General features: G+C 39.4%; 1 protein-coding gene across 1 annotated transcript in view; it reads right to left on the reverse strand.

The window, feature by feature from the left end:
* Positions 1-11,199: 11,199 nt before the first annotated feature.
* The window catches only part of RAC2 (ras-related C3 botulinum toxin substrate 2 (rho family, small GTP binding protein Rac2)), a 66,542-nt gene continuing 59,900 nt past the window's right edge, over positions 11,200-17,841 (reverse strand). Inside the window, exon 7 of the mRNA XM_018552295.1 lies at positions 11,200-11,326. The gene's annotated coding sequence lies outside the window, so the exon portion shown is untranslated. The remainder of the gene's footprint in view (positions 11,327-17,841) is intronic.

A 17,841-nucleotide genomic window follows, 5' to 3' on the forward strand; every position in this document is an offset into this window, starting at 1 on the left:
CATTGCAAACAGCAAATTTACTTGCAAAGTGAACAGCCTATTGGCCTTTACTAAATCAACAAGATTCTAACTAAACAGAAAAAGATTCAGATATGGAAAACCAGTATCAAGTATTGACATTCCATTAGTGACTGGTAAAGTACGTATTTTGTCCTTGAAATATCGAATTACTATACCTTGTAAAGTGTTTTTTTTTAACAAGGGATCTGCAAAAATGATGATGTCAATGACCATGCTGATGATGATGACAATATCATTGAAGAGGCACTATCAGTTTGCCCATTCAAGAAAAAGTGACAATGGTGTTAATTCACAAAGTTTTGTTGCTGATTTTGGCTGTTTTTTAGTAGATATTGCATGCTATTTAGATTTGTTCAATTCACTGAATGATTTAACTCTTGGAATCTCCAACAATTTATGTCTGTGTTTGAAGAAGTGATAATTTATTGTGTAACTCGTTATTCAATGTTTCAATCCTTATTTTAACAAGCTTAATCATTAAGTATGTACAGAAGTGCAATTCTCAAAGATTTTTTGGCCATTTATCAACCATTAGACAATTGTTACATAAGCACTTCCTTTAGAGTTCCATTATGACAGTTTTCGGGTGGTATTTTCTGCTCTGAGTGGGAGATTTGTGAGGTGAATAGATAACTTCTGCTAGAGAAGCCTCTTTTTTGCAGTTTTAGTGGTGGGGCTGTAATTTGTAAACTTTGTAACATGTAAACTTTAACAGTTTTAATAAAGTTGTTTACATACAACAGTGCAGTCTTTTGAAAATACGTCATTTGTAGGCACTGTTCTCCTCCACTTCTGGTCCCAGAATCAGTCAAACGTATTTTAACCTTAAACGTTAATTCTACTATTCAAGACATAAAAATAACTCTTGAGGAGTAAGGATTATGCTTTAGTTGCTAAAATAACGTTGAACATGTAAAAATAACAACTTCATAATGCTTTAGTCAGAAGCCTTAATGAGCATGCTAACTAACAACTGGGACTTTCATGAATACCATCTTTTCAAACTAAAAATATGGAGAGGTAAATTAACAACTACAACGTTTCTCTTTGTAAATTGTCTGAAAGTCATAATAATAACATAATGCAGATAGTTATTGCAAATGCTGGTGCTGCAAATGAAGTATTGCACTGCATGTTTCCAACTGCAGATATAATGCTGGCGAGCCTCAGGCTCCATTCACACATAGCAGTATCTTTTTAAATGAAACTGTGCAAACGTTAACATACGCGTGGATTCCTGCGAGTTTGAAGCTATTACTATAGCTGGAACGTGCAGAATCCACCATAAAGTTGTGCTTGTACTACTTTGCAGGACGCGTGGTTTTGTACCACACATCCACTGCAAAAGTCTGAATAATGCACGTTGACTGCCTCCCGGCCGGCCGTTGTGAGGAGACGGCCGGCCAGAGGGAGATCGGTACACTATCTCCCTCCGATCCCCTCTCCTGTGTCAGAATGCGGAAGTGATGTATATTACATTGCTTCCGCATTCTTGTGTCACTCTCCAGCTTCAGAGGCTGGAGAGAAGCTGATGAAGCAGATCTCTGCTTCATCAGCTTCTTTGGGGTCCCTAGGTGACATTAGGGGTCTTGGAGACCCCTGATGTCTCAATAAAGAAGACCTGTCACATCCCTTTGCTATCACATAGAAGGTTTCTTAGCCCCCTATGTGATAACAATAACTTTAAGGGGAAAAAAAATGAAGTCACACATCAAAAAGAATTATTTTTACTCGATCGAGCAGAGTAAACCTTTCTGGGAGATAGTGTTTCTCTCCCGGGCGGCCGAACCTATTAGACTCCCAGAGCGTCCGGGGGAGGAATGACAGATGGCGTTCCTGGTTACCTTGTAACCGCTCGGCCAGCTTCGGCTTTCACCTCGGCTCGGTCGAGCCGAGGCATATGCCTTCGACTCGACTGAGCCGCTCGGCCAACTTCAGGAGCTTTACGGCCTATAATGAATAGCCCGTACAGCAGCCCTTGGGTTCTACTGAACGGAAGGGGTCCTGGGGCCGAAGCTAGCTGAAGGATCAGCCGAAGCTACGACTAGATCCTTCAGCAGCTTAGTGAATAGACCCCCTGGTCTTCAAGTGGTTAAAGTGCATTGGTTTTTATGTTTAGAGCAGCCATACATGTTTAGGAAGAAACATGCCCCCTTTAACAGGGCCACAGTGCAGACAATAACTGGAAAACATTATCATAAACTTTAACAAAAAAATGTGTGTCCATACATATATAAATACAGATTACTTGGTGTTTGTTTTCATGCAGTCTACTACATTTGATGTGTAACTCCAATTCTTTCATTATTTCAGTGGTGAAAAAGTTGGCTGCCATCTGCTTTTACATAACCAATCCTTCTTTTCAGGAAGTCTGGAAAGGAAATCTGCAAGAAAGCTTGTGAAAAAGCATTGCAAAGCCCAAGATTGGCAGGGACTGTCTATTTGTGGCAATGTATCATTCATGTAGCCTTTTACCTACATTAAGTGACCCCAGTGTCTGTGCTCGCCCTGCAGAGATGCTGGAGTGCTTGACCCTCTCCATCACAGAGCTCTCTCCAATGGACACTGGCATGTCCAGGATGCTACATAGTACATGGGTGTGGGGGGAGATGGTGGTGGTGATCAGGGTGGGCACAGAAGTGGTTATTTCTGGAGTTGGGCTATACTTACATGTGGCCCCTATTAAATGCCATGCATTGTCTTTGTCACTGTTATTTTTTCATGTTAGTGTAAATGGGGTCTCAAAGTTTATGAGGATACATTGGGGGTGGGGGAGGGGGGATATGAGGGGGAAAATTAGCTGGTCGACTGTCAGGTAGGCTGTACAGGGACCCATGATTTCTAATGGCAGCCCTGTATATGTAGGTCAATTACTACTTCAGATCTCCTGGAATTTTGTACAGCTTGCTCCATTTATCAATATGCTGCTGGCTATATTCTTCCTTTTAGGCTCTGACAAAGTCTAAGGGGGAAACATGTTTGGTGGAGATTTAAAAAAGAAGCAGAACCCCTGTGCCCTTCAAGACTTATCTGCACCCCGTGTTTCAGACATCTCCTTCCTCCCCGAGTTCCAGCATCCCCTGTGTCTTGTGCCTCCACCTGCACTCAAGTTGGAACACCAGGGCCCCGTAGTTGCTCCTGTCTACTTGACATTGCGACATCTTGGGGTTGATTTACTAACCTTATAAACACACCACGAACGTGTATACACCTCTGCAGTGTGTTCCCTCCCAGCATGATCTATGGGTGGAATCTAAACACCTTTGTAATGTGTACACACCCAGCAGGTGTGTTGTGCAAAGCCCTGAAGGAATTCCAAGGTGATGTTGGGTAAATTAGCTCTATGTTGTGTTGCTTGCGTTGATGAATGCAAGGAATGTAAATGCATGAGCTAACCATTTTTGTCTAAACTGTGAAGCAGCATTATATATGCATCATGTGCATGATTTTTCCATATATGGCATTAGTGGAAATATGCTTTTAGAGACTTTTTGGTTGATAAATACGTTTTGCTGTGTGAAAATCACACACACCTGGTGTGTGTGTGTGTTTAGGTTAATAAATCACCCCCCTTGTGTCCAAGTTACAGCTGGCCTAAAACCTTGACACAGCACACACATACCTCAAACCCCGGACTGTCTGGTTGAATCTGGGACAATGGCAATTTGCACAATTGTTCACATGTATAGGTTTGGTGAGTAATTACTTAATTATGAGATAGATGATCATTTTTCCCCCTGGTTTGCAGCACCTCTCTGACATTAGCTTACATCAAGCATACTTGGCTCACCATAGACATAAGGCATTGCTTGTTAATGGCCCTCTTTACCATCTTGTTTTGAATTGTATTGTAACTGTAATGTCTTCCTTATATTGTAAAGCACTGTGCAAACTGTTGGAACTATATAAATACTATGTAATAATAATAATAATGTAATTAAGGATCTTTTATACAAACAAAATGCTATAAATATTAAAGTGTATCTAAACCAAAGAATTAAAATGTTATATCTTACAATAGGACAATCCTCAGACAGTTGTTGCTGCATTTGTTTTTCTCCTTTTTAGGCTTTTTCCACCCTTTATTTTCACCTAGTGATCCTACATGTAACACACTTCCTTTCATAGGGTGACAACACTCACACACCGTACTGTATCTATGGAGAAGCAGCATTGTCATCCTAGGACAGGAAGTGTTTTACTGTTAGGATCACCAGGAGGTGAGATGTTCTGTAGTCCACAAGGAGAGCTGGAAACAATGCTAACTAACAGCCAACTCAGGCACAGGAATGGACAGGAAGCTGTCAGTTCACTAGCTCTCTGGCAGGATTAACACTCGTTTTTTTGTACTTGTCAAGCAGATATAATAAAATGCTTTCAGTGGGTTATTTAACCCAAAAGGGAGCACAAGTTAATTGCCATGGTTTATATACACTGTAATTACCTACCTAATGTACTTAAAAAAAAAATCCTAATTAGATATGAGACAGTGGCAGATTATGCTGAAACCATGCCTCCAGGTAGAGAAGATGACCGTAACTAAAGCCTACAATTCTTCAGTCATCTTATGATGAAAAAAAATAAAATAACATAACATTCAAAATTGATTGTTCAATCAAAAATGGGCTAAAAATTTAATTGACACATTGATTTTCTACACAGGTGCCATCTGCAAAAGATCATTTGTTGAACAATCTTTCCTATTCTCACATTAATTTATTAAACCAATGCTACAAAACCAATTTGCACTATTTCAAATAAATCTAGCAAATGTCAATAGTTCTTCACAATTTTGTTCCATTTAGGCCAATTTTTCTGCATTTGTCCCAGTATGATTTTGGTCAATTTCAGCTCAAAAGAAACACCATTTATGCAATTTCTAGGCGAACAAATATTTCAATCAAAACACAAAAACTGCTTCATAGTAGCGAAACCTGATTTTTCTTATTAAAATGTGGAGATTAATGGGAGTGGGGTTTGGGATGGTGGGGCCAAGGGTACAGGGAATGGGGAAAGTTTATTCAATAAAAACTAGTTTAATTAAAATGTGTAGCCCTAATGCAATCTTCTCAATTAAATGATCAGATCAAACAGTCAGCTGGATAAATAAACTAATGCACATATGGCTAACATTAGATAATAAACAATGGACTTACAAATTGCAGTTTCCAGTTGACTACCCTCACTAAGTATTATGGGAATATAAAAACCCCAATTTGCGTAGCCTTGGAAGAAGTAGTTTGCGATCTTTTCACTGTGAAGATTTGCTCTGGCTGCTCCCAAAAGATAGATTGATGCTACAAAATTTGATCACATGTCACTCTCTCAGGGTGTGGGACACAGCAAAGTAATCCAGAGACTTTCTGTCCCTTCCATTTGCAACGTCACTCCTTTCTTAAGAATCCTGCATTTCCTCAGGGCTACAAATCCCCCAGCATATCCTGACACTGGAATGCTGATGTCACTCATCTCTGTAAACTTCTTCCCAAAAATGGAATGGTACCATTTCTTGCACTGCAGTGGAAATACAGACTACCACACTATGAAATGTTTAGGTACCTCCAAATCAAACAGTTACCTCTATGGTCCAAATGTTTACAACTGTAGAGACACTCACTTCCTTTTAGCAGCTATGTGCAGAAGACCCCAATGCTAAGAGCGTTATCTCCTTGTTATATAATGTTCTACATGGCTTCTACACACAACCCATTATTATATGCCAAAGTTAGCTAATGCACTTGGGATTTTATTGGAACCTGATACGTGGTCTCAGATATGGGATGTCATCAAATCATTGTCCCAGAACATGAGTGCCCTGAAAACCAACTATAAGGTATTAGTTCACTGGTGTTATGGCTCACTAGATTCCCCAGAACCATGCTCTTTCTTACATATATGATGGTCGTGCCCGGTTGCCCAAGCTTTGTGGAGAACAGTCTATGCGAAGCTTCGGACTCTATAGGAATTTCTATAGCCATAAACCCCTTTGAGGCACTCCTTAACTTGAAACCAGATGGCTTCATAAAATATCAATTCATTTTGATGACATATTTTGACACAAAACAGACCATAGCAAAAGCATTGCTCTCTGACTCTATTGAAGTCTAGACTAATGATAGGCTCTTAGCTAACCTGTTAAACACTATGGGGTCAATTCACAAAGCTTATTTTCTTCATTTCGGCCGTTATTTCATTGATATCGCTTGTTATATAGTTGCTGTTTAGAGTTAGTCAATTCACAAAACTCAATAACGCTTCCTTTTTTTAAGAAGTGCTAAATTAACTATTCAGATGTTATTTTAACTATCCAGACGTTATTTTAACTATTCAGACGTTATTTTAACAACTGGAGTGATAAAATATGCTTGAAATGCAATTCACAAAAGGAAAAGGTCCTTTTATCACTCGTTATTGAGACGTAGATTTATCACCTCCTTCAGGGTGGCGTTATGACAGATTTCAGGCGTTATCTGATGCTTGTTGCACTGAGATGACATGAGGTATATAAAATGGAACCTTTTTTTCTTCATTTTCACATGGTTTAATGCTTTTGCGTACAGAAGAAGATGGCATGTAGTTGTCATTTCTACAGTTTTTATCCTTCTACAAATGTAGATGATTTTTTACAGTTTGAGGTTAGTGGCAAATCTCACATGACATGAAAAATCAAATGTCCCTGGACACACTTCAGTGGGGGTTGTAGAGCAAGTGGATTGTTCCATGCAACATATTTAATATCAAGACAGGCTTTATAGGTGGTAAGGAGAATTGATTGCTCTCCCTACACTGCCTGATTGTCAACAGATGTAGATCTAAATAAATCTAATGTTTCATATATTCATTCCGTTCAGAAAAAAAGTTAGTTATTTCTATATGATTTCTTCTCTACCAAATGTAAAATTAGTATGCATGTGGCGAATATGGAATATATTCCTTCCTTCTATGTGGAATCCTTTTGTGTGGTGAAAGTGAAAGTAACAGTAATTTAGGCATCTGCTCCACCCCTTCTGCTACCAAAATGCACTGCAAAAGTGTTAAAATAACACCCAAAACGTTATTTTATCACAGCAATAGATAAAATAAAGTCTGTGATGTTAAAATAACACTTGCTTAAGGAACGTTAAACTGCGTGTGCATTAACGATTCCGGCTTTTGTGAATTGCATGTTTCAGCCAGTAAAATAAAGAGTGGTAAAATAAGGATAGATAAATTAACTTCTACTCTCATAACGCAGAGCTTTGTGAATTGACCCCTATGCCTATTTTTAAAAATGTTGTGAACCCAGGATCACCTGTTATGTATCAGGTAATTGTGATCGCCAGCTGCTAGACCTTTAGAGATCCTGAATGAATGCATACACTACCTTACCCCCTCTCCCTTCCTTGATTCTACCTAATACTTTCACGATTCTACCTAACCGTTTTGTTTACTTTCTCCTCCACCTCTAAGAGCTACTGCTGTATACTAGATATTGCCTTGTGGGGCCCAATTGGGGCAACATAATTTGTATATGCATGTGTATTACAAAATATCTACACAATGGGTCACTGAATATTCACCATTGTAACTCTATGCCAATGATTGTTACATTTTAAAATTGGTTCAGAAATATTGTAAAAGAAAAATTGTTGTTTCTTCACACAACAGATGTGTATGGGCTGTTCTAAAAATCTAAAAGGGAAATGCTGAGCCATCGTATTAAATAACCAGTAGACAGGTGAGTAATAGTAAATGTTTAAAAATAAAACAACAAAGCTGGTTGGTTGGTAAGGACTCCACCTCTACTTTTGCTTTCCCCTACTTTTTAGGATCCTCCTAGAGAAAACAGTCACACTAATGACTGTTACTCTATCAGCTTTATTGGATGGCGTAAAGTCTAAAGTGTAGTAACCCTTAGCAATAAGTAAGCTGTGATTTCAGTGAAATGTGAAAACTGAAGCTTTGGAATAGCACACTTATACATCACTATTGCTCTTTGTACTGCATTACTAATAAATACGTGGTTTGCAAAGGTTAACCTTATAGCTCAGATCACCTTGCATTTGAAACTGGTGTTTTATGACTCACGTTTCCGCCCATTTACTTCTTGACTGTGGCCCTTTTTAAAGAACAAAAAATAATGCACCACCAACGTTTCACTAGTCGATAAGTTGCACCTTCATACAAAATGTTGCAGCTAAATCCATCAGGAAAGGTTTAATGGTTTCTATCTCTATGACTAAATACTGAAAATTGCAATTTGTACTAATGCTTATATAATTCTGAAGTTCCACAATCTTTTTCTTTAATTAAAAAAGTGTTGCCCCCAGCAGACCTAATGTGGACCATAGTAGACATAATGCAAACAACCTCGTAGATTTCTTTCAGCTCAATTTGGCTTCATCTGCCTGCCTGCATGGAGGTTCCATCCGTTTTTTGAAATGCCGGTTTACAAGACCCTTCCTAAATATTTCTACACAATGAGCAGAGAACAATGGAGAATTTAAAGAAAGGTTCCAATCTGGTGCATCGCTTTCCTACAGGATGGCAGTCACTCATGAATCTCCATTACTGCTGTTTGTAGCTCATACAATGCGATACTGTTGTGGTTACACTGAATCTGTTCGTATTACACACACACACAAAAAGAGAATCTTACTCCCTGTACGTGACTCTGAGTCTAGTGTAATCAATGTTAATCATTGTTAGCTAGCGCAACATACTGTAGGGAACAAAAGTCTTTATAAGACTAAGCTTGTTAATTAGAACTGGGTACCAGCATTACAAAGGGTTATTTTTTTCTCACAATCTTTATCAGTCACTTCACATGTATGTGTGTCCCGTGGCTTGTGTCACTGTGTGACTGGACGCTGATAATTAACTTCCTGACTCTTTTAACTCTACCACAACTAGATTAGATGTTAAAGTACCTAATGTACTTGCAAAAAAAGGCAAAGGGAAATTCACTGGGAATGAAGTCCAATGTCATATATATAAAAAAAAAACAAAAAAAAAACAGATAGGTTAATACAATGCACAATATTACATAAAGTAGACAAAATAGATATTTGTATACCAAAAAAGTATCAAGGACGGTGACTAAGAGGCACATTCAGTGACGCAGACTCAACAAGCAATGTATGCAAAGGCACAATGTGCCATAGAATAAGCAAGTGCTGTACAAAAGGACACTATTATAATGATAGACATCAATATGTAAACGTTGTCCCCAAGGACAACTATAAAAAGAAAAAAAAGGTCCATACATAATGTGATTCACTGCTACAGAAAAATGTAGCACACACAAAGTCTCATAAAGAGTAAAGATGGAACATCAATTAAGACCTATATGGAGTGTATGGGTTTAACCTTCAGTATAAGTAAAGAATGGTACAAAAAGTACATTCATCTATAGAAACCGATCACATATAACATTTCAATGCGCTTCCTTTAGTAAACTAAAATCTAACTGGTTGCTGTTGGTTACTGCACCACCGTCATCACTGCCCTTTGCACTGCCCTACAAAGTCTGATATATTGTAAATAGTAATAAGAGATATATATGCAGTGAAACATAGACTGTATATGAAAAACAGGGTCATACAAATCATACAGGGTCAAAGTGCAAGCCCCCGAGGACCAATCTCATTTTATGAGCAGGTTGCAGATATAAGTCAGAGAAAAGATGCAGCAACAGACTAATATCTCATCTATTCAGCCTGACTTTTCAATGCAGATGTAGAAGCGTGCTGCCTGACAAACACGAGGATAGACAAAAACTGTCGCTACCACAAATTAAAATCTTGGAAAACATGAGAGTGCAACGGAAGGCTAAAAATATACTAATGGATGTATTTAAAGACAAGTGCAAAGAGGAATGATGTGCAGTAACCCAAGACAACCGATGACTGATCAACTTACCTGGCTATGAATTAACTTAATTGCGCCAAGCTCATGAGCCTAATGATGCTTCATAGTATGTTTTTGAAAAATATAAATATTTGAGTGCATTGTTGACAGTTCTATTACTTACACATACCTGAGCAAGGACTCTCCTATATCAGATGTGGCTCACTAATTGGGAAAAAACTGTTGTGTGCCTCTTGCAAGTAGGCAGAGGTGTTTCTTGCAGCTTCTGATGACTTGCTTGGGTCAGTTTCACCTGCACGAGTGCATCTCCCAGGTGCCTCTACTGGCTTGATTTCTCCTTTACAATTTCACGGTCCTTCTTTCTGTGCTTTTAACCTGTTCGCACTGTTTCAGTTTCCCTGTGTCTCTATCTCCCCGTATCAAGGATTTGTCTGTCAGTGGCACACAGGTTGCAAACCAATCAGGGACTGAGAAGGTGGAGAGAGGGGGAGTGAGTGGGAGTGAGGGAGAGAGAGCTATAAATACATAGGGAGAGAGAGGGATGGACACACAGAAAGAGTGAACATTTAAAAAGGAAATTTAGAAAAGGTGAAGAAAGAATGAAGAAAGCAGAGGGGAGATGCATTAACTATTTTCTTAGCTGTGCAGCATATTGCATGCATCTCTGCACTGATGCCACCAGTAGATACATGTATTTTAAATAATTCATTGATGAAGCAGGGGAAATGTGATTTCCCCAAAGGGACTGGGGGAAAAAGAAAAATCCCCTGCTGGTAACCCTTTCCGCGGCAACACCAGTTATTGTAAAGAGAGGTTGCTTGGTAAGTGGCAGATAGTGAGTTAATGGGAGTCATACAGTGACCTCCCCCACTTCACTGCGTCATTCCTTACACTCATTCTCCCCCTCTCTACCTCATTCATTTTTCCGCATGCATCCATCCTGCCCCATTCATATCCCTCTGCTAACCCCAACGCGCTGACACACATACACACACATACCAATGCACCCATAGCTTGCACTTACACAGCAGCCACCTAGGGGATACAGACATATCATCACATATAATGACATATCAATTACATGGTCCAGCAAACACTTGCTGCGTAAAATACTGCAAGCCTATGTCTCCCATCAATAGCTTATAGCATGGACATGTGTATCAAGAAAAGTAATGGAAAGTATTTCAGGTCAGCAGTCCACATGATGCACAAAACAATAATTAAAAAATATTTATTTATATCCCAAAACAGTATACATGCTTACAAGAGAACAATGGATTTTTTCTTTTTTTTTCTTCAAATCAACAGCGAAGATAGCAATGCAGACAATGGAAAATTCAGGCAGTCAAATATCCCTTGGTGATAGAAAGAAAAATAAGGCGTTTAAGGAACGGGTTGGTGGCGGAGGGCTTGCAAGTGTCTGCTGTAGGAGGCTGGGGAATCCTCTTCTGAGATCCTGTATAGAACAAAAGACAGACAATCAGGCACAGGAAGAATAGAATCCGTGAGATGCTGTACTGTACACAGCAGAATCCAAGCCCCTTTCACCTCTTGTCTAACTAGAAATGATGCCATGACATGCATTCTAACGCATTTGCATATTGACAGCGTTGGTTAGCATTTTTGAATAATGTGATGAAAAGGAATAACAGAGATGGTTTCATTGAAAAAAAAGCTGGAAAAGACATACGGATGTGTGATTAAACTTGGCATCACACATGTCCAGGACTACCAATTCTCCTCGGAATGCAGCCTTTTCAATTTATTGGGAACCAGGGATGATAATGAACAGAACTAGCACACCAAAGTATGATTCACATTTAATACTGAGGTTTCAGGGACACTTGCAGGTTGCAGCAGAATTTTGCAAATGATCCTAAGCAGGATGCTGAGTTGTGGCAAGCTTAAAAAACAGTTATATCCCTGTGGTCATTCTACCACAATTGCTAATTTTATCACAACTGGAAGACATGATAGTCTGCTGTGTGACTAAATGGTGGCAGTACTTAGATCTCTCTAAGGGTGAGTGGAATGGTGTCAAAGCTATGAGGGATGACTGTATAATCATTCAGCAGACAAGACGGAGCTTTCACTGTGTTAGATAATAATGTATACCTACGTATATAAGGATCCAGTGAAGGACATTGGTAATGATGTGCATATATGTTAGGAATGCAGTGGGTAATGGATGGAAAACCAGTGAAGCTGATGATTTTTTTGACACTAGATATTTATAGACTATGACACTAGATATTTATAGCACCCCAAAGTTCACATTACTGAGCAAACCAACAGTGCAGTGTGTGAACCTTTTCCAACATCTTTCATCTTTACAATCTTTTATTCCTGAGAATTTATGAAAGCTTTGTCTTATCATTTCCCACTATTTTACATTTAATAGATTATGACTCCGGTATATTCTTTATGACAAATCCATCAACTTTGAGTACCAGATTTTTTTCAACAGGTAAGGGGGCAGCAACGGGAAGCTTCCTGTTATCTGCAAACTTCATTGTGAGCGAAGGAAGATTCACCTACAGTACATGCATGCCACCCATGTTTGCCAGTGTATGCATTGCTTTGATATTTTAACATTTTTGGCATACTACACAGCTTCAATCTGAGAAATGCATTTTTCTTCTTAATGTTATACAAACTTCTACTGTATTTAAGGCAAAGTCAGTGCTGACTAAATCCAAAAGTTAAGTAGCTACATTTGTTTTGCAAATGTAGTAAGAAGGTAGGAGCCCTAGGGGTGTTCTTTTTCAGGTTGACGCTAAACATTTCTGTATACATACTGTATATATATAGATATAGATATAACAGTCTCGCTACTAATGAACCAAATGGCTCCTATTACCATTTGCTCCAAATGCTAAAAACAATGCTAATGTCAAAAGGGATATTTCAAAACATTGTTAATAGTGAAGGTACTTCAATGCATTTTAAAGATTTGACTCCTGAGTTTAGTGTCACTTTAACTATAGCTAACACTTTTGTTTTGGAAAGAGTAGGAAATGGGTAAAGCTCTTGGCCATAAAAAAAAATTAATCTTGGAGGTGGATACCCTTTAAATTTGAGTTCTTCTTCAAAAATTAAACATTTGAAATAAAGTTACATCAGTGGTTAACTATAGCTATGTACACAGAAAATATGGATATTCCTGTACACAAATCAACATTGAAAACACATTGATTAAATTGTATGAATAAGCAAACTTCTTATTATTGAGCATCTTTCCCTCCTGCACTAATGTTCAAAAAATATTAAAATAATACTAAAAACATATAACCAATTACTATTTTCCTATAACATCTCTAAAACACTGGTTCTTGACACCAACAACCTACTGTAAGTCAGAACATAATACAGCTAACAATGAAAACAAAGAAACCGCATTATATCTATTTTTACACTTGACATAATATTATTGTTAGTATTTAAACAGAAACACTGTGATAATGTATCTATGGCTTCCATATTTATGGGAAAAAACACCAGCCTTTCAAAGCTTTTTAATCTGTTCTTAAATAACATTAACATCTTTTTATCAGCTGGACCAGCAAATCGCCAGCCATTTGGAAAGTCTAAATGCAAGGCTGTCTATGGGTGATGGACAGATTCAATAAATGGTCATTCACTTTTCCTTGCCTGTCTGCTTCCATACTATAGTTTAAGCATTGTAGAGAGAAGACAGTGAGAGGATTATTTTTTTTCTTCAAGGAAGAGAAGCCAGCTATAAGTGTCCTGGCCCACTTGGTCTTCTGACTATGCCAATTTAGTGCAGACTAAAGCCTTTAAAGCCAAATCTGAAGAAGCTTGCAGATTAGGGTGAAAACTAGGGATGCACCAATACCGGTTTTTCAGTATCGAGTACGAGTACCAATATTTTTTTTCAATACTTCCTGATACCGAATATCAATGCCGTCCCGTTAGTCCCATTACGGAAGCCAGGCAGCATGTAATGACTCACTGCCCTTCTTCCTGATTAGCCGGGAAGCCGTCACCATGCTCCTTTGTCATCAGGTGACGAGGAGGCATGGAGCCAGCTTTCTGGAATCCGGGGGGTAGGTACTAACTCCCTGCCTTGCCTCCTGATTGGCCAGTTTTCCGACCAATCAGGAAGCCGGGTGATGAGTCATTACACGACATCTGGCTTCCTGATTGGTCGGGAAGCCGGCTACATGCTACCTCCTCTCCAGGTGACGAGGAAGCATGGAGCCGGCTTTCTGGCCAATCAGGAAGCCAGGGGACATGTAGTTCTGGTATCAGAATAGGCATAGGGAGCATTTGGGCGAGTATGAGTACTCACCCAAATACTCGGAGAGAGAGTGAGAGAGAGAAGACTTCTACTGGCCACCATGGCCAGACTGGCCACCCCTCTCACCGAGGCCCAGGGATAGGGGAGAGAGAGCCCCTGCTGGAGTGGAACAGGGTGGTGGTGTGGCATAGCCAGGAGGGGAGTGCTCTGGACTAAATTGCAGAGAGGTAGGACCAGGAGGACTGCTGGTGTGGACTGTGCTTTACAGAACAGAGGAATACTGTACGCCATAAAACTGCAGGGCTGAGCTGTGCTGAACAGGGACCCTGGGAGGAAAGAGAGAGTTGCTGTGTGAGCAGAACAAGCTGCAGAAAATAGGATGAGAGAGCTGAGCTTCTGACAAAGCTGCAAAGAAGAGAGAGATAGCTTCAATTTGGCTTTGAAGAAGACTTCCAAAGTAGGAGAAGACTGTTAATCCAACTGATACTGGCTTGAAAGCCAGACCCTGTGTGTGGTGTGACGTCTTGCCTGGCCTCCAGAAAACAGGCCTTGACCTCCACTAGTGAAATCTCGGCCACCTGCGTTTATACTAACTTTACTGCCTGTTGCTTAAAGACCTAATTGCTTGTTACTTAAAGAACAACTCTGGGCAGAATTATTCTTAACCCTTGCAGTGGGGCTACCCCTGCACTGAAAGGGTTAAGTGCTCGTTGTCATCTAGGGATGAAAATGAAAAAATTATATTCACCTAAACCTCGCAGCCATCTGGCTGTTAGACCAGTCCCTGGAGCCTGTCTCTTCCTCCGCCCAAGTGATGGTATGCCCATCAGCATCCTCACATCCTATACACTGTATAGGACATGATGACATGGTCATAGGGCCTTAGACCGCTGGAGCAGTGGTGGGGAGAAGTGGCAGAGACTAGTCTAACAGCCGGCCGACTGCAAGGTTCAGGTGAGTATAACTATTTATTTTATTACTATTAAAAAACAGAAACAAAATTAAGTGTTAGGCAGCTAACTTTCCACCTCCATCGGCTTCTGTCCTGGTTGCTAGGAAGCTGGCGTCTCTCTTTACACTCTCTTGCAAGCAGAAAGAAGCAATCCTCACCCCTCAATGGTGTATTTATATGTTCAATTTTCTGAACCTGAACCGTATCAAGTCTGGAATTATGCTAATCTACAAAATGTGCAGCTTCATTGGTATTTAATTTCTTATTAATATCTCATAGATGATCCTTCCACTTCTTAATCATACATCTCTCCTCCTATATGTCTCCACAACTAACCTCTCCTCATCTGCCCTCCCTATCATAGTTAGAAAAAGATGGATCTTTGCTTTCTACTCTACTGAGGTAAATTTTAAATTCACTTGTTGAAATTCATATATTCCACTAACTGAGAGGCTTGCAATTTCTCATCAACTATTAAGCCCAACACACAGTTTATAAATTCTATTTGTAAATATATGTGAAATGGTATAATGCAGCCAAACAGTACTTGGAATCATAAGACTACAGTTCAGCCCTTGAGTCCATTCTAAAACATAAGCAAGGTAGTCCACTGAACCATTTACTTTTTGGAAAAAGTATTTAGGATAAAATGTGGTTCATGATACAACATTAAAATAGTTAATCAGCCTAGAAAATCTCCTTTAAATACAATTCTTGCAATTGCTCTCCTATAATAAGGGTTTACTGAAAAGACGATAGCTCATCTACGGCCTTTTCTAGGTCATCCCACCAGGCTTAAGCAGGTGATAAAATGTGCCAGGATGATGATTCATATATGAGTGTTAAATTATTCCCCTGTATTCTCTTATTAATAATAGGTTACTCTTTTCTGCCAAATTAAAAAGCTTTACAAACACCACAAATACTATCCAACCAAAAAGAATATTAACGGGTTTGATTTTTCTCTTTATACAGTCTGCATGGAAGATATTCTCATAAAACAAAGAAAGATCAAGCTCACAAAGAGAGACAATGCATAGACTCCTCTGAGGATGAATTGAGGGGATGGTGTGTTTTAATCTTTTATTTTGCTATTCTATATGTGGTCAAGAAAAGAAGATTAAGGATGAGAACTTCACTTCTGAGAGAAGGGAATGAATACTGTCACTGCTTTAAGTATATTTTCACAAGATATAGATTAAATATTATATTGCAACACTAGAGTAATTCTGGTTCACAAAAAACAAATAAAACTGTTGTCCATGGCAACCACTTTTTTCATACGATCATTTAGTCCAACTGGAAAAATAATGTGTGAAATATTACTGGTTGCCTCAGTTAGCTTTGATCCAGTTTTTAAACAGCACTTGTAAATGGTAAGACTTGTTTTTTTTTTCCATGGTACTATTTTATTTGCCACTAAAGTCCAATATACATCGATCAGCACAACCACACACGTAATTTTATGTAGATGCTCCTTTTGTCACCAAAACAGCCCTGACCCGTCAAGGCATCGACTTAACTAGGCCTCTGAAGGTATGCTGTTGTATCTGGCACCAAGCCGTCAGCAGCAGATCTTTTAAGTTCTGTATGTTGCAAGATGGGGCCTCCATGGGTCGGACTTGTTTTTCCAGCACATCCCACAGATGCTCGATTGGATTAAAATCTTGGTGATGGCGCTGGTAGAGAGTAAGGGACGTTCACCCGGCGAGATAAGGTATGCTGCCGGGTCCTCTCCTATCATGTGCAACTGTCGGGCTCTCGGTCCATGACCGAGTGCTCGACTTTTCAGAGGAGGGGGAGATACCAAAATGACTGTCAGTCATTTTGGTGTCACCCCCTCCAATGGTGTCACCAAGTGCGAGCCGCACCCCCGCTTTAAGTCCTGTAGACTCCCCTTGTGACCCCACTTTAAGCCCTGTGGACTCTTTGAAAAGAGGTGACTACAGAGTGTTTCCAGCACCCAGCAATTCCTGATAAAGCAAAAGAGTTAATATTTATTCTAAGCAACGGGTGCCCGTATACTAAAGAATACCTATTCTGTAGCACCTCCCTAACACCCCCCACAAGAAAAGCTCCAGGATTATTTTTAGAAAGTTCTGCAGCAGTTATGTGTGATATGTTATGTGTAAATTATGCTTACCTCCTTGCTGTCATTTCTAAGATACAGCTCTCAGTAAACTTTGATAGGAGTGCAGTGGTACAATTAGCTCGCCACTTCTGCTGCCTGCGCATAATTTCATTAGATTTATTTGCTGCAATGGCAACCCCACAGTCTAAGGGACTCATTCCATTCAAACAGTAACAGGCACTGAAAGCAGTAAGCTAACAAAACCTCTGTTGTCCTATCATAGTTTTCAAAGAGATGTATCACAAAAAGAGCAGCATGGAGGTGTATGTAATTAACACATTACAGTTACCCTCACAGTCCTTTCCGAAGACAATTCTTGGTGTTTTCATTTAACTATTCTTTTCCTAAACACTTAACACCTTCCCTAACCCATAACACAGGCCTCTAAAACTTAACTCACCAAACACTAAACACTTAAAAGAGAACTATGGGGTAACCTTTTTTATTCCATAGTTCTCTTTAGGATCAAAGGAGGACATATACTAATGTCCTCCCGTGAGCCAAAACTCAGTATATAGCGGGCTATTGTCGTTTTCTTGCACTGGTGTGTGAACTGGATTCTCTATTCTATACACACACTTGCTAAATGTTTTTTCCTAAAAGATATACCAGGGGTGCCAAAAAAAT

This window comes from Nanorana parkeri, unplaced genomic scaffold (genome assembly GCF_000935625.1).
Source record: "Nanorana parkeri isolate BGI_ZX_2015 unplaced genomic scaffold, ASM93562v1 scaffold83, whole genome shotgun sequence".
NCBI lineage: Eukaryota > Metazoa > Chordata > Amphibia > Anura > Dicroglossidae > Nanorana > Nanorana parkeri.